We start from the raw sequence: 24436 nt of genomic DNA on the forward strand, positions 1-24436 counted from the left end.
AGGTTCATGTCCAATGTATAGACCGTCCATATACTTCTTCCACGTTTCATCCTTCGCTTCCTTGCTTAGGACTGATGTTCCATCTGAGCTCTTGATATTCGTACTACTGCTCCTCTTTTCTCCAATTTTCTCCAAAGGCGTCTTTCATTTTTCTGTAGACAGTATCTATCTTTCCCCCAGTGGTGTAAGCTTCTAAATCCTTAAGTTTGTCCTCTAGCAGTTCCTGCTTAGCCATTTTGCACTTCCTGTCATCATCATTTTTTAGACGTCTGTAGCCCCTTAAGCCTGCTTAATTTGCTAAATTTTTATATACTCTCTTCTCATAAATTAATTTCAATATCTCCTGTGTCAGCCAAGGATTTCTATTAGGTCTTGTCGTTTTACCTATTTGATCCTCAGATGTCTCAAGTATTTCATCTCTCAAACCTACCCATTCGTCTCCCACAGTATTCCTTTCCACTGTTCTAGTCAACAATGCTCCGTTGAAATTTTCAACAACCTCTGGTTCTTTCAACTTATATAGATCCCATCTCCCTAATTTCGTAATTCTTTTGCAATTTCATTACTTTTAATCCACTGTTCATAAGTAATAAATTGTGGTCAGATCCACATCTGTCGCTGAAAATATCTTAGAATCTAAAATCTGGTTCCGAAATCTGTGCCTCACCTTTATATAATCAATCTGAAACCTTCGAGTCTCTCCGGGTCTCTTCGTCGTCGTCGTATACACCATTCTTTCATGGTTCCTAAACTAAGCGTTAGCGATAATTAAATTATGTTCTATGCAAAATTCTACCAGGTACTTTCCTCGTTCATTCCCTCAGTCCATATTCACATACTATTTTTGCTTCTCTTCCTCTTCCTACTGTTGGATTCCCGTGTTCCATCGTAATCAAAATTTGGTCTCCTTTAACTGAATATTTATTTTATCTGATCATATCCTTCTTCAATGTTTTCATCGTCTACGGAGATAGTTGTCACATAAATTTGTACTGCTGTGGTGGGAGTGGGATTTTTGTCTGTTTTGGCTACGATAATGCTTTCCCTAAGCTACTGATAGTAGTTTATCCGCATTCCTACTTACTTCTCCATTATTAAACCTACTCCTTCATTACCCCAATTTGATCTTGTATTTATACCCTGTATACATCTGACCAGAAATCCAGTTCCTGCTGCCACCGATCTTCATCCTATCCATTACCCTTTTTAATTTGCTAACCTACCTGCCGTGTTACGGGATCTATCATTCCACCATCAGATCCGTAGAATGCCAGTTTTGTTTCTCCCGCCCGGAGACCCAGAGATCCGACTGGGAGACTATTTTACCTCCAAAATATTCTTCCCAAGAGGTTGCCGTTATTATTTAACCACAGATTAGGGCTGAATGTCCTCTGGAATAATTACGGCTGAAGTTTCCCCTTGGTTTCAGCCGTTCGCAGCACCAGCACAGGAAGGTCGTTTTGGTTGAAGTTACAAGAACGGATCAGTCAATTATGCAGACTGTTGCCCTACAACTCCTCAAAGGCTCCTACCTCTCTTCAAGTTTTTCTGGTCTCCCAACAGATATCCCTCAGATGTGGTTGCACCTACGGTACACCTGTCAGTATCGCTGAAGCGTGCAAGCCGCAATACAAGCCCCCACACAGACTGCCAGGTTCATGGTTCATGGCGTCTTACATCGTCAAAATCAGCAGGTGATAGGAGTGTCCCGCCCATAACGCTCCGAACACTCTGAATATTGGAGAAATCCAAGGAGTTGGCTGACAAAGGTGGGGTTTGGCAAGCATGAAGACAAGCAGCAGACACCATCGCTGTGTGCGGGCGGGCATTATCTTGCTGGAAAGAAGCCCAGGGTGGCTTGGCGTGAAGGGCAACAAAACGAAACGTAAAATGTTGTCGATGTACCACCGTGCTATAAGGCTGCCACGGATGACAACAAAACGGGTCCCCCTATGAAATGAAGTGGCACCCCAGACGATTACCCCTCGTTTTCGGGGTGTATGGCGGTCGACAGTCAGGTTGGCATCCCACCGCTGCCCGGAGCGTCTCCAGACACGTCTTCGCTGATCATCGGTGCTCAGTTCTAAGCGAAACTCGTCAATGAAGTCAACTGTACTCTAGTCCATGAGATTATAATCCGAATGTGCCCGAAACCACGACAAATGGGCTTGTTGATGTACAGAGGTCTATGAAGGTCGGCGGTAAGGGCACTGTGAGCTCAGTCCCGAGTCTTTGAGCCACCTATTACTGGTCCATGTTTCCACTGAAGCAGCAGTCAGACGTCGGAGCGATGATATTGATGAATTCGGGTCTCTGAGCGCGTCACTGAGGATTAAACTGTCGTAACGTCCTGTCTTCTCTCTAGGTCGAACGCCTCCTTCTTGACGCTGTGTGCTATCACAGTTTATTCATTCCTACCAACATCGTCGAATAGTGGCATCACCTCCATTCAAAAATCGAACGATCTGCCGTCTGCTTCCATCTGTTCTTTCAGCCCATCTACATGTCCTCTCTCATGAAGACATTTACGTATACTGTTCAAGCGCCTGGCTGCGAGCCATATTTGCTGTCCGACTGGGTACACGAAATGAAATTTTCCAAGACTTTATGCCTTGGTATCAACATGTCCCCTGTTTACTCTCTCTAATAGTTGGGCGGTAGAAATTTTGCTTGCAACGTCACTCATTTATCTATCGCCAGCCGAAGTTTATATTTTTGCATTTAGCGTCGATTCCTGTAGAACATCAGTTTCTCACCAATTTGCGTAACTCCATCGTTGCGCGGGATTTTTTTGTCTTACTATGTATTTATTGTGCAGTATTATAGTGACGGACAAGGGCGCAAAAACCGAGTACAGTGTGGCAAGAGGTGCGTAGGCGGCGCACATGACCGGCGTAAGGCACATTACGAAATACAAAAAGGAAGACTTCTCTGAGAGTTTGTATGAATATTATATACGTTGAACTCAGGGGAAGGAGAATATGTGGAACACCTGAAGCATTAAAACACCATCTTACTGTTCCTCTATTCTTTTAATTAAACAAGTCATTAAAATTTCTTGCAAGAAGGAAGTCAATACCAAGGCTAAGTTATCTGTGCACCGTTCAATCTTTCGACCAACTTTGTTGTATGGGAGCGAAAGCTGGGTGGATTCAGGTTACCTTATCAACAAGGTTGAGGTTACGGATATGAAAGTAGCTAGGATGACTGCAGGTACTAGTAGATGGGAACAATAGCAGGAGGGTGTCCACAATGAGGAAATCAAAGAAAAACTTGGAATGAACTCTATAGATGTAGCAGTCAGGGCGAACAGGCTTAGATGGTGGGGTCATGTTACACGCATGGGAGAAGCAAGGTTACCCAAGAGACTCATGGTTTCAGCAGTAGAGGGTAGGAGGAGTCGCGGCAGACCAAGGGAAAGGTACCTGGATTCGGTTAAGAATGATTTTCAAGTAATAGGTTTAACATCAGAAGAGGCACCAATGTTAGCACTGAATAGGGGATCATGGAGGAATTTTATAAGGGGGCTATGCTCCAGACTGAACGCTGAAAGGCATAATCAGTCTTAAATGATGATGATGATGATTAAAATTTCTAGGCCAGTTGGTTATTTCTAACATATTTCATCCGGATTTCTGCCGTGTCATATGATTTCGGCCAGTAACTGATTTTCTTTTCGAGAAAAAGGAATATGCTGGAACTTATCCGATTCTCTGCTGTCTTACAACATGAGACTCTAGAGAGGAAATTAAATATATCTGTGGTATAGAGTCGTGTGTTTTGATGTTTGGCCCGAAACACGAAGGTAAGATTATTTGCAATGTTGCTGTCGCCATGTGGTTGATACAATTAAGTGACAGGCGAAGCTTTCTAAATTGAAACTATTCCAAGTCCACTAATTACACGAAAGAAATACCAACAGGTCGTTTTCAAACATTTTTTCTACATGCTACCCTTTCTCATTGTCACCCCCACCCTAACGGTAATAGGGATAACTTACTCCTATAGTACTGTGATACAAACAATTTGTCATGTCCTATCGTGACTTTCACTAGAAAGTCTAGCAGACGTGAAAACTGGATTACATACCAATATCCCTCGTTATCGAATATTTTTGCATGACAGATCTTCTTACCTTCACTACTTCCCCTAGGGGAGGTAGGGATCTTCTATTCGCCAATATTTATGCGGAAGTAATGATACAAATAATAATATGTACCAAAGAAGTTATTACAATTCCTTCAGATGTTTCAGAGTTAAGCTTCTATGTTACAACACCATTTCCCCCATCTCATGGCGAACTCTGCGTGATAGATTGCACTTACTCCCACAGAAACCTTTATAGACATGAGCAGAACTCAACAAAATTTCGAAGCAATCGGATGAAGAGTATAGGAACGCATACAAGAATGACAATCGACTATTCATTTATATATATTATATTGTGCATGCTGGAACGTACTTAATGCCTTTATTTAGGAATTAGAGCTCATCACTACTAACTATTGTACACAGTTCAGTATTGGATGAACTGTTGTTTGTGAACGAACGGTGACGCCTGTCTTACTTCGTTGAACGCAACACGATGTGTGATTATTGAAATACGCCTGTGGCAGTCCTTTAAATTTAAACTATAGCAGTTTGGCATTTGCCCTTTATTTACGTCTCTCGTCAACTTTGGTTGCCTTCGCTGCAGCTTATGAAGTAGACCTTGGTTCAATATCGATATATTTTGGAGTGGAACTGGCTTATATTGCAGCTCCTCGACTGCTTTTGGACAGCGTGCTGAGCAGGATCGCAACATGTGACAGTGGAGGGGTTCAAAATGGTTCAAATGGCTCTGAGCACTATGGGACTTAACACCTATGGTCATCAGTGCCCTAGAACTTAGAACTACTTAAATCTAACTAACCTAAGGACAACACACAACACCCAGCTATCACGAGGGAGAGAAAATCTCCGACCCCTCCGGGAATCGAACTTGGGAAACAGGGCGCGGGAAGCGAGAACGCTACCGCACGACCACGAGATGCGGGCCAGTACAGGGGCTGGAGCGAAAAGATACCGAGTGTGACCCAGCAGCAGATGCGCCAAGATGTGGACTTTCAAACACACTGTCTTCCACTTGCTTATCTGACTGCTTTTGTTACAAAGTGAAGCTATTTTTTATTACTTCGTATACTAACCTTATTTGTCCTTGACCCCCTTGAATCTAGCACACAAGCACACAGAAATACGTGTGGTGCAAAACTTGTTTTAGCTATTCGTTACTGATCTGGTGCACTCATCTCCTAACATTTCGTGCAGTTGACTCCCTGACTACCACTTACTATGGCTACTTCCACGGAGAAGAACATCCTTCATCCTTATTCTATTGTACATTTTAATTTGTTGAACTGTTTCACAAATCTGTAGCAGTTTCGCTACAGCTAATGCTCGACTGCTGACGGTTGGTAAGCCTAAGTTTCTGACTAATATTTTCTTAGCATCCATTTATTACGTCTGGTACTCGTTACCTCGCTGCTCCGAAAGCCGCCAGTACCAGAAGAGGTGCCGGCCGCGGTGGTCTCGCGGTTCTAGGCGCGCAGTCCGGAACCGTGCCACTGCTACGGTCGCAGGTTCGAATCCTGCCTCGGGCATGGATGTGTGTGATGTCCTTAGGTTAGTTAGGTTTAAGTAGTTCTAAGTTCTAGGGGACTGATGACCACAGCAGTTGAGTCCCATAGTGCTCAGAGCCATTTGAACCATTTGAACCAGAAGAGGTTCTCAGAAACCTCCCTAGTAATTTCCCGACTGCAGTTCCCGTCATCGGATAGGTTTCTGCTGTAGAAGCACAGGAATCTTCTGTGGCAATCATCGACTTAAGTCATTACTTCCTTTTCTATTCAGGAAGGATGTCGCGAGCTGTCATATCGTAACGTCACATACAGGGTGACAATAACTGAACTACATGAAAAGAAAGGTAAATCAGTTACAAATTACGTCTAGCACATACTTTATTCAGTACTTGAATGTCACTGCAGATATTCGGATTTAGGTAATGACATGTTCGATATGCCTGCCATCATTGCTGCAGGCGAACAGGGGCGTTTCTCATGATCCGCCAAAGTGTCGGAACATCGATGCTTTCTATGACCTCCTGAATGGCTATTTTCAGCTCAACAATGGATTTACCATTATTCCTGTACACCTTGTCCTTACTATAGTCCCAAAAAAGGAGTTTCATGTGTTCAGATCCGGAGAATATGGTGGCGAATCGAGGCCCGTGCCAGTGGCCTCTGCGTAGCCCAGAGTCAGGAATCCGTCCCCGAGTTGCTCCTCCCGGACATCAAACACTCCTCTGCTTCGATGTGGTCGACCTCCGTCTTTCATGAACCCCAATTTGTCAAAATCAGATTCACTTTGGATAATGGAGATAAAATTATCTACTAAACCTTCACATGGCTTTCGGTAGTCACCGTGCCATCAAAGAATATCGCAACCGATCGTTCCGTGACTGGACATTGCACATAGCACAGTCGCCCGCAGGGAGTGAAGATACTTGTCGACCGCGAAATTCGCATTATCAGTCCCCAAAGGTTCCAATTTTCCTTATGGACGAACCAATCGAAATGAAAGTGGGATTCGTCAGTAAACCAAACCAAACCGCGTATACTAATTTCCATCATGCCCAACGGCCAATTGTGCAGTTTGAACGTCCTAACGCAGACTGTTCAGAAGTTATGAAGATTTTAATTCATATCTTTCAGTAATTGTCTCCCTGTACTGACTTCCATACCGACTACAGTAAAGCAATGAGTAGTTCAACACCCTGTTCCTGTATTTTTCCTGAATCTATATAAAGTGATTTGTAGCATGTCAAAATAGTTCAAATTGCTCTGAGCACTATGGGACTTAAGTTCTGAGGTCATCAGTCCCCTAGAACTTAGAACTACTTAAACCTAACTAACGTAAGGACATCACACACATCCATGCCCGAGGCAAGACTCGAACCTGCGACCGTAGCAGTCCCGCGGCTCCAAACTGAAGCGCCCTAGAACCGTTCGGCCACCGCGGCCGGCGGTGATTCACAATTCCTAATAGGAATTGGATATAAAATTAAGTTTAAAGAGCACCCAAACTAAGAAGAGGACGCCGTTTCTTTTTTTTTTTTTTTTAATGTGACACCACATACCATTCATGTCCGACTAGAAAGAAACTGAGAGAAACTGGTTCTTTCGCAGATAGGAGGGTGCACCGTGGTGCTCCACTGACGCGACGCAATCTTGACTTTGAAAATGGTGCCCTTCGCCACGTAAGAGAGAACCCCACGCCATGGGCTCCTGCATAGCACGTAGATCACAGCTCATTGTTCCGCTGAATGCGAACCGTGAAGTGGTAGGCCGTAATACGACCCGATGTACAGACTGATTTAACATTCAAATGGTACATTTCCATACATGGCCTCCTTATCAAAACTTTTTCTACTGAGTACCATGTATAAGACGCCTGTAACGGAAACTGCTAAACAATCTGTTTAATGTATGCTACAGCTGAGACGTGGAGATACGGTTTTGTTATTGTATTGAGTTCTTCGACATATTTTTCATACTGTGTAATTTCCCACAGTATCTTCCCCTCTCCCAGACGTTTAAAAATCTTAGACATCATAGTGTTCGTCATACTAATTAACAATCGTTTATGAGCCCTTGTTCGATAAAGGACTCTCCGAAACTCCAGACTTCTCCACGATATATGTGCTACAGCAGTAAGCATCCTTGCTAACCCCGCAGGTTTTCTCATGTCGTCAGTCTATTTGCCTAGCCATATGTCCAGTGCACCTGCAATTCACTTCATTTCTGCCATGATTACGTTTTCCAGTCCAGTTTACAGGGTGATCCAATTGTATGATCTCCCGCCTCTTCTAGTAATTCTCAAAATGCACGTCATTCAGTGTGAAACTTTTGGAAGGAGACAACTAAAATTTTACGTATTTATCTGTTTTCGCCTTTCTTAAAGTTATTTCAAAACGAAGACTATTATGCTTATTTCAATTTTTACGGTGGTTTTATGGTCTGTCGTAGGTACGGGGCTAAAACTTCTACTTCCAAAACATTTCTTTTGTTCTCTTCTTTCGTCTCCGCTGATTTATTGATTTCAGTTAAGAGGTGGCTCTTTTCTTGTTCATTCAGTCGTATATAACTGCTGCTTCTTGCAGAACACGTATCGATTTAGCCATTACCTCTTACAATTTCACAGAGTCCATCTTCTAAACGTGTACGATAGACCATTTTGATGGATCTCCGGTGTTTCACATTTTCCCCAGCGCTTTAAACATCATGGATATACAGCTCTTTAGAAAAACTGTATTGTGGTAGGCAGCGCCTCTTCTTTTTAGCAGTGCTTTTACGCATAAAATTAAGGGTTGCTGTAATGGAAATGTTGTTTACCGAAAATCGTAAATCTTCAAAGTTGGGCCACTGTTTCATGCTAGAAATCTTTCTATTTATCTAAGAATGGGTGAGAATCATGAATACTCACGCGTCGTAAATATGGGGCATCATTTTATAGATTTTTTGTTTAGTTCGTCCTTTACTGTGATGCATGTATCCCGACGTATCCGTAAATATACAACACCGTTGATTAAGCTGTGCCCATTTCTGAGTTGTTAGTGGCAGTATTGTACTTCATTATTCGTGCATCCTGCGTGAGTCAGTACTATAGCGAATCAGTAGTCGTAAGCTGTAGTCGCAGGTAGCAGGTTTCAAATACGGGTGCATCAACACGTGTCGTTTCGCATTATACACCTAATTCACACTGAACGTCTCACGTGAAACAATAGATAATTTGATCGCGTCAGCAAATTTGGCTGAGCTGATGTTCCACTGTGGAAAGGTTTGTTGTGGTAGACTGGTTTGTAAACAGGCTGTTCAGGTTTTTATGTTGGTAACGCCACGTTGCGCTCTGTATGAAAATCACTGGCTGTGCTGTGTGCAGTCTGCGGCTGGTTGGCATTGATGGAATATTCGCTTTTGTAGTGTTGGGCAGTTAGATGTGAACAGCGCGTAGCGTGGCGCACTGGAAGGTGTGCCTTCAGCAGTGGTGGGTGTGGGTAGAGAGGTGGCAGAATTTTGAGAGCGGACGATCTGGACGTGTGTCCGTCAGAAAAACTAAATTTTTAAGACTGAATGTCATGAACTTTTGAACACTATTAAGGTAAATACATTGTTTTCTCTCTATCAAAATCTTTCATTTGCTAACTATGTCTATCAGTAGTTAGTGCCTTCAGTAGTTAGAATCTTTTATTTAGCTGGCAGTATTGGCGCTCGCTGTATTGCAGTAGTTCGAGTAACGAAGATTTTTTTGAGGTAAGTGATTCATGACAGGTATAGGTTATTGTTAGTCAGAGCCATTCTTTTGTAGGGATTACTGATCCGTTGCGCTAAAAATATTGTGTGTCAGTTTAGTGATGATCAGGTAGAGAAATGTCTGAGTACGTTCAGTTTTGCTCAGCTGTTTCAAAAACAAATAACGTAAGAGGTTTACCAGCACAGTCATTCTTAATTTTTCTAAGGGGATGTTTCAGGGTGATATTAAGATATTTAGATATTTTATAAGTCCATTGTCGATGTTCGTGTAACATACGTAAATATAAAAGTTCGAGGTTGTTCATAAACTTCACCTATGAGTGCACTGCACTTCCGAAATTTCTTCACAACACCAAGTGCAGCTCTTCAAAGGTTGTTTTGGTGATCTTTTATGAGCACGGAAGTGTTCATAATCCGAACTATCAATTCGTCTCTTGTGTTTACTTTTCCTTTGTAGACCATCCGTACGGGCCAAAAACAAAAGGGTTAGGGTCCAGGGATCTTGGTGAGCAGCAAATATGACCATTTCTATCGACCCATCTTTCGGGGAATGTTATATTTAGATGATGTGTCACCTACTGACCAGAATGTACACAGAATTCCTCAGCCTGGAAGAAAATACCCATCTAAAGATTTCTCTCCCAGTAATTATGGAAGCTCTTTTGTAAGGAAATGCGGATAACGAGGCTCTGTAAGACCCTGCCGTGCCAAACAGGTCCCATCAGCTGAATGTATTGTCTGACATACTGCACCATACATTTATAGAGGTGCGTCCTTAAATGTGTGGCTCCATAAAGACAACTTAGTTTTCATCGGGTCACCGATGTGAGCTGCGACTGTTATTGATGCCGCTAAGAGCGAAAGTGTGTTCACCAGGAAACATTACTAAGTGGATTACTTGGCGATTTACAGTCAGTCAAGGACAGAATTATTTTCCTTCTAGAAGGTGTTAAATCCACTGTAAATGATGAGGATGAAGTCATCGCATAGATAATGTAGGATAAGGATAGGTACCTCGCTTACGTAATGTACTGAACATTCTTGTATGTAGAATATTGATGTATGTAGAATTTCTTCTTATGCTCATTGTCGGATTATGTTCTAACAAATTAATAACGTCTTCTACTTTATCCACAATCTGTTCAGTTGCTTGTTCAGATGAACTATGAGAGCTGGATAATGCACGAGACTCACGCAGTTTCGTGAAAACACGAGCAAACACCCTTGAATATTATACTCGGCTGTTAGGGAATCATCTAAAGTGTGTTCTACAAGCAACAGCAGTGCTGCCATCACGAAGTCCAAGGACAAATGCTGTATCAACATAATTAGCATTTGTAAAAACGCGTGACTTCCTTAAACCATACAGCAGAACTCACCAACCAGCCACAATCACAAGTGAAAATCTCAGTTACGTGAACTCAATCACAAATTCACACGTCTAGCTTCCACAGTAACGGGAAATCGATAATTAAGCCCATGTAAAATTTAGTACCAGCACGTGACATGAGGAAGTATCTCTGTAACAAACAAAAAATGTCGACATATTGTGTGGAATATATTGTTCAAATTAGTCCATCTAAAAGACCTTCTAAATATTTAGTACCATTCCTAAAACATCATACTAACTTCGACGTACTGAACAACATTACATCAATATTTACATCGTTTGCAAACGTAAACATTGCTATTAGGGGCAGCATGTTTTTAGGTTGGTTAGTATCTCCACGTACATGGACATGTAGACGTACATGTGACATGAGCATGCCATTAATGGTTATATTCCCCTGGGCAGCAAGTCATGTGTTGAAGTGTCGACAGGTGGACCCAAAACGATTTGTCTGTGCTGACAGTCATAGTCCATTTCATAGTGCAATCAAGACCATGCAGAAAACGTTAGGTCGTAAGGTTTGTGATGAGTTTGTGAGAAGACTGTTACAACTCAGAGAAAAAAAAACATCACACTGATGTGTGTACGTAATATGGCATTAACTGCATTATTACGCGTCACATGCTACACACAGGGTGAACCAGAATTCCACCAACAAATAAACTTTCGGATGTGGTAGTATAGACCAAAACAAGACGGAAAAGTCAAGTAAACACAAACTCTAAAATGCATAAGACCTACGTGTACTTGTTCATTTCGCTACTGTGACATACATCTCTGCTCATTCTGGATACATCTCTTCTACTGAACAAGTGGTCATATTTCTTAAGGTATAAATTTTAGAACTCATGTATATTGGACTTTTTTTTATTTCCTCGAAAATAAGGAAAGTGCGATAGAACTTCATGCGCCGTTGCCCTGCGTGAACTGAAACTGGCGGTCGTCACTTTGAACAATTACAATGAGCTGCGCTATTGTTATGCGATGTACCATTTGTATGAACATAACGCAATAAACATACGTTTCTCATTATTGGTTCCCTATCTCAATATAACCAATTGCGGACCAACTGTCACCTGTTTAAATATGACCCAAAGAATTTTTGACTCTCCTTATAAGCACGATGATAGTCCGGCAGAGGATATCCGTAAGCGTCCAAAATATCAACAAGTAGGAGACGAGCAGTGGCAAGCCAGATCCGCTAACGGAATGCACACAATATCAATTAAGGCATTCAGGAAGATTAAAGTTTAATGTCTCGTTAACGACGAGGTCTTACAAATAAATCATAACAGGTGATAAGGCAAGAACGGTGAGGGATAACAGCTATATCCTTTCCAAAGGAGCTATCACGAGATATATATCAGCACAGAAAAATTTACATCGGAATGTCGTGATTGGTATCTGAACCGCCTTCCTTCCGAAGGTGAATACACAGTTTTACCACTGCAATCTGGTGGTCCAGCGGTAGAGTGCGTATCTTGAAATCGAACAGTAGCGCAGTCGAATCCCCGTGTTACCACTGTTACTCCATTCTGTCTTTAACCCAGCATCGTAAGAATTACACGTCAGACAGTAGGCACCTCAGTCAGGTGAGATTACTGACTTAGGCAAGTTATAAATATGCGAGCTGGCCAAGTGATGTCCACTTCACTCCTATCAGGTCGTTAAGACACACGAAATTTTTATTACCTATGCGGCACTTGCCTTCATCTACAGCAACATTTGGTAAACCACGGTAAACAGCATGGGTTAGTGTATTTACCACTGTGATACACATTAGGTTTTTCTAATCCTTCAGTCAACGTATGGATCGAGGATGGAATGACTATTTGAACGTCGTTATGTACGAGGTAACTACTCCACCTCGTCCTCGCGCTCCATGTGGAACGACACGTAGAGAACTGTAATATTCACCTAGTTTCATCATTAATACTGGCTCCTGAATATTAGTGAGGACTCTTTCACAAGGAAAGTGACGTCTATCTTCATAGGTTCAAATAGTTCAAATGGCTCTGAGCACTATGGGACTTAACTTCTAAGGTCATCAGTCCCCTATAACTTCGAACTACTTAAACCTAAGGACATCACACACATCTATGCCCGAGGCAGCATTCGAACCTGCGAACGTAGTGGTCGCGCGATTCCAGACTGTAGCGCCTAGAACCGCTCGGCCACCTCGGCCGGCTATCTTTATAGGTCTGGAAGTGTTAGGTGAAAGAAATTGACGTGGTAACAGGGTAAGTACTTTTGCTGATGAACTGGCAATTATAATACTAACACATCCTTCGAATTACCACCAAGAAGATAGTGCTCCTAGAAAGTACCAAAAGATGGCCCTGACAGCATAATACGAAATGATTGTGACTTCATCATAGTAAACATAACATGTAGGAGGAGTTTTACTTCGATCAAAACATAGACCGAGATTCTTTGATTGAAGTTTCCAGGGTAAAATTAAAAAGAATGAAAAAGAAAGTGGTAGTGAAATATCATCTCAGAAAATTGAAAGAACCATCGGTAAAAAGTGAGGTGGATGGCGAACTGAACAAAAATCCGAGAGCACCATCTGATGTTGAAAGGGTACAAGAAATGATTATTAATTTAAGCAAAAGGGTCCAAACTATCAATAAAGAAATGTTACTGCCTGAAACAGATAAGGGAAGTCATAGATAACGACGAAATATTTACAAAAGCACCTCTGACTGAGGTTAATTATTTAAACACATGTGACTAATGCCGAATGTAAAAGTGCAACAGCCTGACAATTGATATACAAACAGAACGAACTAATGAATATGTCTCTATAATGAGTATTTAAATTGGACGGAATTAATTACTGTTATTTAAACAAAATTGCAAATAATGATAAAGTTTCTGCCTGCAGTGAATACAGCCCTACCATCTGCTCTGTTGGACTACATACGTATCCACACTTTAAAAATTCAGCTTACCCTTTGGAAATAGCGGACATTGGCACATACCTGTCATATTGATCTCACAGTCCTTCGTACCACAACATAAGGCTGTATAAGAGACAGAAGGTCTGTTTTAATTTTTTTTTAAGTAATTGAAGCTGCGTACATAGACGGCAAGTGACGTACAAGAGCAAAATAAAACAATCACTATCTGATAAGACACGGAGTTCACTAGTGTCACATTTACAAAGTATTTCCTCTTCAAGAAGTAACGAGTACACCACACACTTTGAGGTTACGAATTTCCAAGAAGTTACTAAATATGAGGCGGAGGAGGGACCACGATAACAGCGAATAAACTCACACAAAAGAACATGGCAACAGACGCAAACAAACTTCTTGACCGATATTTTAGAAAGCAGAGACACATATATCACTGCAAGACAAAGCGCTTATGAAAATGGACAACGTAATACAAAAACTGACTAGTGACTAAGGACCATGTGGGTTTTGAAAAATCTTCGTGCGAAAGAGACATGAATCGCCATTTTCATTAATTAAATTATGAAATTGACCACTATACGTAAACAGGAGGAGAAGTGTGATGGTAAGACTGATATACTCTCGCTCTCTTGTGCAAGCAACGTACAGTGGTTGGGCAGAAATACGGAAACATTGCGAAGAACGCATGCTTAGACATAAATGTAGGTACTAGCCAAGCCTACAGGTTGCGCTCTTCTATTTGACCATAAATGGCACCTGTACAGTGTCCTCAATACGTTGCAAGTGTCAAACATGGTCAGAATAGTGTGCTGTGTAATCGTGAGTGCATTCGAACGTAGGCTCGTTGTTAGTGCTCAGATGATAGATGCTTCCAGAACCAAGGTAACTGAAGAATTTGGTCTTTCAAGAGCCACCTTATCAATGTTTTATGTATACCGTACAGAGGAAAAATAGAGGACGAAAGTGTGTGCTGAGTGGTCATGAAAGTCTGTCATTGAAGAAGATTGTAACGATAAATAAGAGGGCGATACTTGCAAAATGCACTGCAGAAGTGAATGTCACTAGCGAAACTTGTCACCATCAAAACAAAATGAAGGGAACGCCATAGGCAAGGAATACCAGGGTGAACTGCAATTCCAAAACTATTCATCCTTGATGGAAATGCCCATAACAGGACAATATGCTAAGGAATTCAAAAAGCGTGGGCTAAAGAACAACGGAAGAAGTCGCGCGGTGGGATGAGTCTTGTTGTATACTGTTCCCAACTTCTGGCAGAGTTTACGTCTCAAGACTGAAACATGGCTGGGGTCCAGTGATGATTTGGGCAGCCATACCACGGTATTTCGTGGACCACGTAGTTGCTTGCAAGGTCGCATTACTACCAAGGCTAACCATTTTGTCTGATCAGGTCGATCCCGTGACACAAAGTTTGTTCCACAGCGGTGGTGCAGTATTCCAAGACGACAGGACCCCTGTTCACACAGCTCGAATCATCAAACACTATACATTTGTGAGTACGATGATGTACTGTCCCATCTCCCCTGGACACCGCAATACAGTCACCAGATCTGAATATCCTTGAGCCTTTGCGGGTGCGTGATCGCTGTCCAGTTACATAATAGTTACCTTAACATGCTACTATTTCGCAGGCAGTAAGATTCCTCTGAAAAACTTGCAGAACCTGTATTTCTCCAACCCGAGATGACTAGAAGTTGTTTCGGATGTTAACTTTTTCCTGCATTGTATTAGACATGGTAATGTGCTGCGTTTTGGAAGTTTCCTTACTTTTGTCCATCTCATGTATCAGTTAAGTTAGCCCGACAGCGGCGATGGTGATATCTGCTATACCCAGCGTACACCGCCGCGCAGGATGGCCGCGTGGACTAGGATGCCTTGTCATGGTTAGTGCGGCTCCCACTCCCCCCCCCCCCACCCCCCACCCCTCCAGCAGTGATTCGAGTCCTCGCTCGGGTATGGGTGTATGTGTTGTCCTTAGTTTAAGTTAGGTTAAGTAGTGCGTAAGCCTGGGGACCGATGACCTCAGCAGTTTGGTCCCATAGGAACTAATCACCTTCACCACCACCAACGTACACGACCCGCGCGCCCTCAACGAGACAATGTTGGCGGCCCTTTGTTGGTCCGTTTCCGTTAAGTCGTATACCTGAGCCAAAGACGTCTTTGACTATCACAGAAGTCAGAGTAGGTGCGAGAACTGAATGACTGTCTGTGATAAATGGAAAGTTCTCTTTCTGGTCATGCTTGCTAAGATATAGGTGCAACCTAAATTAAAATAGATGTGGATACTAAATTATCACATAAACATCTATTTTTTTTATTTTTACACTGTCAGCTAATCAGCTCAACATTAGAGGGACCCTTCAACATCTCTTTTTATGCCCTGGAATTTAGGACGTGATACAGTCTGGACTACATATCGGTCCTGTTTAGTTTAATTTACAAACTTCCAATTTCGTAGCTATACAATGTAGTCAAAAGTATCAGGACACCATTCTGAAAAAGATTTACATTTTCGTAGGGACCTCCATCGGTAATGCTGGAGTTCAGTATGGCGTTGGCCCACCCCTAGCCTTGATGACAGCTTCCACTCTCACAGGCATACGCTCAATCAGGTGCTGGAAGGTTTCTTGGGAAATGGCAGCCCATTATTCAGAGAGGAGAGGTATCGATGCCGTCGTTGAGGACTAGCACGAAGCTGGCGTTCCGAAACATTCCAGATGTGTTCTATAGGATGCAGGTCAGGACTCTATTCAGGCTAGTCCATTACAGGGATGTTATTGTCGTGTAACCACTCCGCCACAGGCCATGCATTACGAACAGGTACCCGATCGTTTTGAAACATACTGTCGCCATTCCATCTTCAACATTGGGAAACAAGAAGGTGCTGAAGACCTTTGCTATGACAGCGCTACGCAAAACAACAATCCACCTCCGTGAAAAACATAACCACACCATAACACCAGCGATTCCGAATTTTACTGTTGGCACTATACACACTGGCAGATGCCGTTAACAGGGCATTCGTCATACCCACACCCTGCCATCGGATCGCCAAATTGTGTTTCGTGAGTCGTCACTCCAACAACGTTTTTCCACTGTTCAATCGTCCAATGTTTACGCTACTTGCACCAAGCAGGGAGTCTTTTGGCATTTACCGGCGTGATGTGTGGCTTATGAGTATCCGCTCGACCAAGAAATCCAAGTTTTCTCCCCTCCCGCCTAACTGTCATAGTACTTGAAGTGGATGCTGATGTAGTCTGGAATTCCTGTGTGATGGTCTGGATAGGTGTCTGCTTATTACACATTACGACCGTCTTCAACTGTCGGCGATCTTTGTCAGTCAACATACGATGTCGGTCTGCATGCTTTTACACTGTACATGTCCATTCCCGTTTCCACTTCACTATCACAACGGGAACAGTGGATCTAGGGATATTTAAGAGTGTGGAAGTCTGGCGTACAGACGTATGACACAAGTGACACCCGATCACCTGACCATGTTCGAAGTCCGTGAGTTCTGCGGAGCGCCCCATTCTGGTTCTAAAATGGTTCAAATGGATCTGAGCGCTATGGACCATCTGAGGTCATCAATCCCCTATAACTTAAAACTACTTAAACCTAACTAACCTAAGGACATCACACACATCCATGCCCAAAGCAGGATTCAAACTTGCAACCGTAGCAGTCCCACTGTTCGGGACTGAAGCGCCTAGAAGCGCACGGCCGCAGCGGCCAGCGCCCCATTCTGGTCTCTCACGATTTCAAATGGCTACTGATGTCACTGATGTGGAGTACCTGGCAGTAAGTGACAGCACAAACAACATATTATGAACAACGTATGTCTTGGTGGATGTCCAGATACTTTTCATCATAGTGTGTAGTTGTAGAGCGTTGACGAAATCGTCATTTGCATGCCACTGGAGATGCACTGTCTCACTGATTATGTTACTAAAATCTAATCTGGTAAAATTTAGTGGTACTACAAACAAACTTGAGGCGAAAGAATTGCCTTGTCATTGTAAGCGGCACAGAAGTGAGCAAGTGTGTCGGGGATCGCCCAGTTCACTACAACCAGCGCCACGTAATGATAACGCACCAGTGCTTAATATATTGAAAATTAAATAACTTTCCCACTCTTCGCCAGTGTATGCTTAAGTATATTAATGTTAATACTGCCAAGTCTGAGAATGATCAAATGAATATGTTAGGCAAAATATACCATCTTAAGAAAAAAATGTGGCGCTGACTACTTAAACTACAAAGCTAAAATCTGTTGAGAATATGAAAATGTGTGTCACAGTAAAAAGATGTAAGCCTCAACTTGATCAGAGCAATATTTTGGTTAAAATCAGCGTTTGCACGAAAAATTGAAGCTGCTAAATATCAGATGCAGGAATCTGAAAATTCGTACGCAGCCTCAGTTTCAAGTAAAACCATTAAATATGTGACACTAATAAGTTATCTCTATTATATTTCAAATGATTTAATAACAACCAAATTTAGAACGAAAATGTAAGTATAATTTGTATTTGATATAAGTTCTATTCATAGCACTCGATTACATTCATACAATGATATAGCTGTACCAAGTTTCAAGAATGTATTGTAAATAACAATGATTACATGAGGCAGTCCAAAAGTTATGTCTTTGATGGTTCCATTCTAAAAATTATACCCGGCAAAATTTGAAGGCAGTCGACGTAAAGCTTTTTCAGTAACTTAAGGAAATTTGACTGTATTTATTTAAAATTAAGAAGATTGTAAATTATTAACGACTGCTACCTGTGCCTAGGGTGGTTGATACCAAATGTTCCATTTGGACATCCGGTGCTCCCTATAAAAATACAGCCAGAGAAGCAGTGAGAAGAAATACTCCATACGGAGATATCAGCCCGTCAATCAGTCGGACGCCTGCGTGCGTTATGCCTCAGGTGTCGTCAGAATTGAATGCATTTTCCGTAAAACTAGAAAATAGGCTCAGGAGGACAATACACCGCCTTGGGTCACTTAGATTTAATGGAAGTAAATGCTTGTGCGCTTCCCGCAATGTTCACAAAACCGTAATGCAAGTGGCGAGATTATTTTCCACTTTTAAGGTGAGAAATTAACTTTTGGTGATTACAAGTCGGGGCGATAGACCTTTTTAGCTGGAATGTCCTGTAGAGGTCGATTCTGAACTCTTAATAATACTGTTTCCGCCAGGTATATAGTTATTGCTATTAATCATATTATTAGGCATATTAATATATTTTGTGCATTTGAACTTTTACGGAGTATATCAATCAGTTAAAACTCAAAACGCTTACTTATAGTCACAGCTCCCGATCCCACGACGTAACAGCTAGAAGGAATATTTTCTTTTAGGGAGCACGAAGACTGATATGGACATGCACACTGGAAATCATGGTCAGTATGTTGTTCATCGATTTCTGGCTGATTGTAAAAATAGTTTTCAGCCTCTTCAAAACTGTGAAGGTATTTGTAAAGCATGCAGAGTCAGTTTAAGTGTCTTATTCATAACAAGGTAACCACCATTGAAATATTATCAGGTGCACTGTAAATAGGCTCTTTAGGTTTTTTTATTGGTAACGCCACGTAGTGCTCTGTAGGAAAATCACTGGCTGTGCTGTGTGCAGTCTGTGGATGGTTTGCATTGTCGTCTGTCATTGTAGTGTTGGGCAGCGGCAGCTGGATGTGAACAGCGCGTAGCGTTGCGCAGTTTGAGGTGAGCCGCCAACAGTGGTGGATGTCGGGAGAGAGATGGCGGAGTTTAGAAATTTGTAAGACTGGATGCCATGAACTGCTGTATATATTATGACTATTAAGGTAAATGCATTGTTTGTTCTCTATTAAAAACCTTTCATTTGCTAACTATCCTATCAGTAGTTAGTGCCTTCCGTAGTTTGAATCTTTTATTTAGCTAGCAATAGTAGCGCTAGCTGTATTGCAGTAGTTCGAGTAACCAAGATTTTTGTGAGGTAAGTGACTTGTGGAACGTATAGGTTAATGTTAGTCAGGGCCATTCTTTTGTAGGGATTTTTGAAAGTCAGATTGCGTTGCGCTAAAAATATTGTGTGTCAGTTTAAGCACAGTCATGTATAATTTTTCTAAGGGGACGTTTCAGCACTTCAAACTGTAGACATTTTTTGGTATGTGATCAGTCTCTGCTTCAATGGTTCAGTATTTTCGTCTGACGGTTCTGCCTCTTCTTTCAGTGCACTGATCATTTTCATTTCTCATTCAGGAGACTAATTACAATAAAACAATGCCAAAGTGACGGAGCAGGAAATAGGTACCATATCTTGTTTATAGAACAGAAAACAAAGCACCCTCAGTCACAGCTCGTGATTATTACTTCGATACATCATACATTTCGATCCCTCGAGACTCATTTTCAGATTCTTGATCAGTCTACATCAATTTTAGAAATTGTTTGTTCCAGTCCTGCTACGGTAGATATATTGCAAGGTTGTACAAGTTGACTGAAAATTTTACATATCTAAGACAAAACTGGGAACGTTCCCATTAGTGGTTCCACAGTACTTTGGCACGATATAAGTAAACATATTCACAATTGCCCGTACGTACATTTAATCTCACAGCGCATTTGGAAAGAAAATTCAGACAAGTCAAAGAATACTCAAATGTAAAGATCTAGCATTTCTACGCACTATATATGCAGATGTTGTTCTTTCTAACATGATACATAGATGTTACATTATTATTCATACCTAGATGACACTTGCAAAGTAATTACCCGTGTCGGTATCAGATGTGGCCTTACGTTACGAAATGGTTGCAAACATTCATTACATATTGTTTACTTGAACTTTTCAAACTGCTGAAAAACTGTGACTACAGTTCATTAAACATTTTTTCCAAACATTTTGCTCTGTATGATAGTATTTTTAACTGTTCCATCAGATTAAATTTTCTACCACAATTTTCTGTGTGCAGTACAGTTTTCCTGTTGTGAATGTCATTTGTATGTGCCTGCAGGTTAGCTACTTAAGATTTATCGATGTGGCTGAGCTTGCAAACATCAGTGTGTTCTTTGTAATGTGTAAGTAAAGTTTTTCCTGGCTTGCCTACGTGGAATCCAGGGGAACTGTTACACTGTGATTTACACAACTGGTCATTAAAATTGCTACACCAAGAAGAAATGCAGATGATAAACGGGTATTCGTCGGACGAGTATATTATACTACAGCTGACATGTGATTACATTTTCACGATGTTTGGGTGCATAGATACTGAGAAATCAGTATCTATGGACGTAGTAACGACTTTGATACGCCTGACCATTGAGTCAAACAGAGCTTGGATGGCGTGTACATGTACAGCTGCCCATGAAGCTTCAACACAATACCACAATTCATCAAGAGTAGTGGCTGGCGTATTGTGAAGAGCCAGTTGCTCGGCCACCATTGACCAGACGTTTTCAATTGGTGAGAGATCTGGAGAATGTGCTGGCCACGGCAGCAGTCGAACATTTTCTGTATCCAGAAAGGCCCGTAAAAGACCAACAATAAGCGGTTGTGCATTATCCTGCTGAAAAGTAGAGTTTCACAGGGATCGAATGAAGGGTAGAGCCACGGGTCCTAACACATTTGAAATATAACGTCCACTGTTCAAAGTGCCGTCAATGTGAACAAGAGGTGACCGAGACGTGTAACCTATGGCACCCCATACCATCGCGCCGGGTGATACGCCAGTATGGCGATGACAAATACACGCTTTTAATGTGGGCTCACCGCGATATCGCCAAACACGGAAGCGGCCATCATGATGCTGTAAATAGAACCTGGATTCATCCGCAAAAATGACGTTTTACCATTCCTGCACCCAAGTTCGTCGTTGAGTGCAGGCGCTCCTGTCTGTGATGGAGCGTCAAGGGTAACCGCAGCCATGGTCTCCGAGCTGATAGTCCAAGCTGCTGCAAACGTCGTCGAACTGTTCGTGAAATGGTTGTTGTATTGCAAACTTCCCCATCTGTTGACTCAGGGATCGAGACGTGACTGCACGATCCGTTACAGCCATGCGGATAAGATGCCTGTCATCTCGACTGCTAGTGATACGAGGCCGTTGGGATCCAGCACGGCGTTCCGTATTACGCTCCTGAACCTACGGATTCCATATTCTGCTAACAGTCATTGGATCTCGACGAATGCGAGCAGCAATGTCGCGATACGATAAACCGCAATCGCGATAGGCTACAATCCGACCTTTATCAAAGTCGGAAACGTGATGGTACTCATTTCTTCTCCTTATAGGAGGCATCACAACAACGTTTCACCAGATCAACACCGGTCAACTGCTGTTTGTGGATGAGAAATCGGTTGGAAACTTTCCCCATATCAGCACTTTGTTGGTGTCTCCACCGGCGCCAACGTTGTCTTCGTGGTGTAGGAATTTTAATGGCCAGTAGTGTATATTATCCACTATGTCCTGTTACAGGGGCGTTTAGGTCTACTGTGTGAGGCAAGTAATGTCCAAGATTTTTGTTTGCAGAGAACGACACTTTCATATTGGAAATTTTCCGATTGTTATACGGACTGAGAATACCGCTATCTGCTGATCCGTGGTAAGACAGACAGATTATTAATACCGTACTTCTGTTAACTCTGTTAATTCATTTAACATGTTTTCCAAAAATATTCCTCTGCGGGATAGAATTTCTAACTGTTTCATCACATTAAATTTTAAAACATAATTTTCTGATCGGAGTACAATTATCCTGTTCTGAATGTGCTGTCTGCAGATCATGACAGAGGTGGTGTCTTTAAGCTAGCGTGGTGTTGCTGTTTCCTGCATTCCTATTAAGTTTTATGTGTTCGTCACCAAACTAGTTTAAAAATTTTAGCACGATCTTTTCTGCTTCGCAATTTTTTAAGAATCGAATTGTCTATATGCTGACAATAGTTCTAGGGTACAACGTTTAAGTTCCGTCCGATGGCCGTGGGAAATTAGCAGTGACGTTCTCTCTCCCAAATACTTATATTCCATGAATCCTTAGGCTTTCAGTTTTTTGTCATTCATAAAAGCGGGTTAAATGAAATACTAAATGTTGTGGTCTTCTGCCTGATGTCTAGTTTTATGCACCTCTTTATGTTTCCCTGTTCTGTGTAACTCCACTCACCTCTGCATAAATGGCACAAATTACATGGACTTATGCTTTTGATAACTGTGTCCTCTTTCATTGGTCCACCCCCGGCCCCATCCCCGTCCATACACACACACTTCCCTCTAGCGCCAGTAGCTAATACATATGAAATAATAACTCATGATGGGTCCTCACTATATCCCTATCATTAAGTGTCGTAAAAATCGTTTACCCCTAATTCAATGCAGTATCTCTTCATTAATTACTCTATCTCACCATCTATTATTAAGGAACGTTCTGTGTACTTCAAACGTTTTTATTCTCCTCTTGTCTTTACTCATTATGTCCCTTTTTCATCTTTATATAAGGCTAAACTCCAGATATTACTGTAAAATAGATACTTACTGACATCTCTGTCCACGGTATTCGTCATATTCATGATCCTGAATGGTGCTGAGAAATGGCGAGTGTCTTTTTGAAATTACAGTATAATAAATACTTTGTAACTCCATACAGTTTTGCTTTATAAGTAAGTTCACCTCATTGCAGATGTGATATGAAGTCCGCTCCTGTAAAATGAAATTTTTCTCAATGGTGTGTGAAGCATTTCATTTGTTATATGGTTAGAGCAATATCAGTAACTCCCTCTTCCCCAGTTGTAGAAAGAATTGAGCTCCCATGTATAAAATATTTTCAGGTGTCTGATTACTTTCCGAATGAGCTAGTGCGTTGAAGGTTTCACGTAAAACAAGCGAAACGTATGTGCATAAACAACTTAAGTGTAGCAAGATGTAGACTTTTTTCATTTCGTTATTTTCTGAGGGTATCCATGAGAGATGTTTTGAAAATGTTAGAAAATTTTTGTTAAGCTTGTTGAATGTCGCTAAGTGCTTCCATGCTCCGATAATGTGTGAATACAGTCCGGGTAATTTGTGGTCCATGAGCTATGCTGCCTTAAGATACATACAGTTTCTAACGTTAATACCTGACTTATTGTTTTAAACCTTAACTTAATTTTATACCCCTATTTATGACAGCATTTTAAATTTTTATATTCGTTAAACAATAAGTACTTGACATGCTGAAAATCGAATTTTTGTTGCCCTAGAAACCGTTAAATGATTAGCCAGCAACTGAAATGGATTAGCGTTCAGTCGTTTACTACTATAGTTTTTCACTATTGCACATTTTAAGAGCAGAGTATGGGTTAAGATAGCTTACATATGTTGTGCACAAGTGCTGTTGATTACTGCTGGTACTGCCTCAGTGAACGCTGCTAATTAGCAAATCATTTCAGCCGTGATGACAGTGATGAATATCCGTGGTTATCAGGAACAAATATTAATTGGCTGACCTACTTATGTGGCTGTCGTGCCAACGTATTGTCCTTTCTCTCACATAATTCTTTCACGACACAACGGCTCCTTGAAAGGTCTACTGAAAGCATTGCTGCACGCTCACCGTTGTTGCCGCGCAGATACCAGTTGTAGACGAAGATTCACCAGGATGTTACCAACTGTAACTGCGAGTCATTCTGATCCACTAATCTCGTTTACTTGTCATCAGAACATCAAGCTACGGCGTTCCTGGCCGCATACATAAACAAGATTATTACTTCTGGTGAATGATAATGTTGGTGATCTCTAGTTTAATCATA

The sequence above is a fragment of the Schistocerca gregaria genome, chromosome 4, assembly GCF_023897955.1.
Source record: "Schistocerca gregaria isolate iqSchGreg1 chromosome 4, iqSchGreg1.2, whole genome shotgun sequence".
Lineage (NCBI taxonomy): Eukaryota > Metazoa > Arthropoda > Insecta > Orthoptera > Acrididae > Schistocerca > Schistocerca gregaria.